This window comes from Fragaria vesca, linkage group LG5 (assembly GCF_000184155.1).
Source record: "Fragaria vesca subsp. vesca linkage group LG5, FraVesHawaii_1.0, whole genome shotgun sequence".
Taxonomy (NCBI): Eukaryota; Viridiplantae; Streptophyta; class Magnoliopsida; order Rosales; family Rosaceae; genus Fragaria; species Fragaria vesca.
In genome coordinates, this window is record NC_020495.1 from 22,335,513 (window position 1) to 22,336,955 (window position 1,443).

Here is a 1,443-nt window from a genome sequence, read left to right on the forward strand (position 1 = left end):
TATTTCCCTCATGTATCCCATGACATAGTACCCACATTCCTTGTCGCTTGGTTGGAAGGGCATGCCCTAAAAACAAACCATATATTACAAAATAATTCCACACAACCAAGATACACTAAGACATCTATTACTTAAAATGTAGATGACACTCACAACCAAATTTTTAAGGATCATTGAGCTTCGTCCATTCCTCTTTCTTGCAGTATTAGCCATAACCATTGCACTACAGAAGACAAAAAAAAATATATATATATATGTAAGGGAGACAATACAAGACATCCCACTTCTTATTACCTCAATTTGTACAATGAACAATGGAACTTACTCTTTTACAATCTTCGCCCAATCTCCACATGGTATACGTCTTCTCACAGGATCCATGAAGTAGACAGTGTCATTGTCCGGATCAACAACAGTCAAAGTCCAATGATCGCTACCACATAAAAAAATTCATATGCAATATTTAGCAAACAATACCCGAGTACCATTCCCACAGTTCAGCCATAATTACTAAAAACATTTATTTATACCAAAACTTGAAAACTAGCATGGACTTACCCCGAGTTATATGGCAACATGAACACTTGACCCGGTTTGGCAGTTGCAAGCCTTTTAGCTATATTTTCGGTCCTCTGAGTTCCAGTCCCACACCCTACTGCACCAATTTGGGAAGAGTGAACAAAACGCTACCATGTCCACCATTCAATATCAAAATGCACTATTTGGCCAGGGAAAGAAACACAAGTTAACATATGCTGACCTTTTGCTGATACTTTGGGTCTCCTGTCCTCTAAGAAAGAGCAATAAACTCCACCTGCTCCGTCCCAGAATCAGCTAAGATACTTTCCCCCTAGGAGCAAAGTGATCACAAAGTATCAGTATATGATCTTACCAAATTCCAATAAACTCTTCATATGGTTAAAATAGTTTAAAATCAGGAAAGAGATATGCTCATACACAGTTTTAGCAAATGTCTTTCATTTGATCACTCTTATATAATTAAGGTTTGTCTTTCTTAAAAACAAAAGAAAAACTAACAGATACAACACCAAGCTAGCCAATGACTTGTAGATCTAGTGGCAAGAGAAGGTTTCAAAAGTGATCCCAGTCAAAGAGCTCTAAGTAAAGATCCCCCTGCATAAAATACTTTACTAACAGTGAAACAGCTCTAGACAAAAAATTGAAAAGAAACAGCTTTTTATTGAAACAAAATGCGAAGTACAAGGAGGAGTTATAGCCTCCTGTAAAAATTCAAGAATCAACAACAAGTGCAAACTCTATTATCTTTTCCAATTAACTACCTAGATTTCTATTTACGAAACACAGAATTGATATCAACTTCTCAACAATTGAAAACTAACAATCTCATTAGCAAACCATGAACTCAAGCCCAAAAAAAGACAGAATCTTTAGGGTTCTTATGCACCATTTTCCTTAAAAACC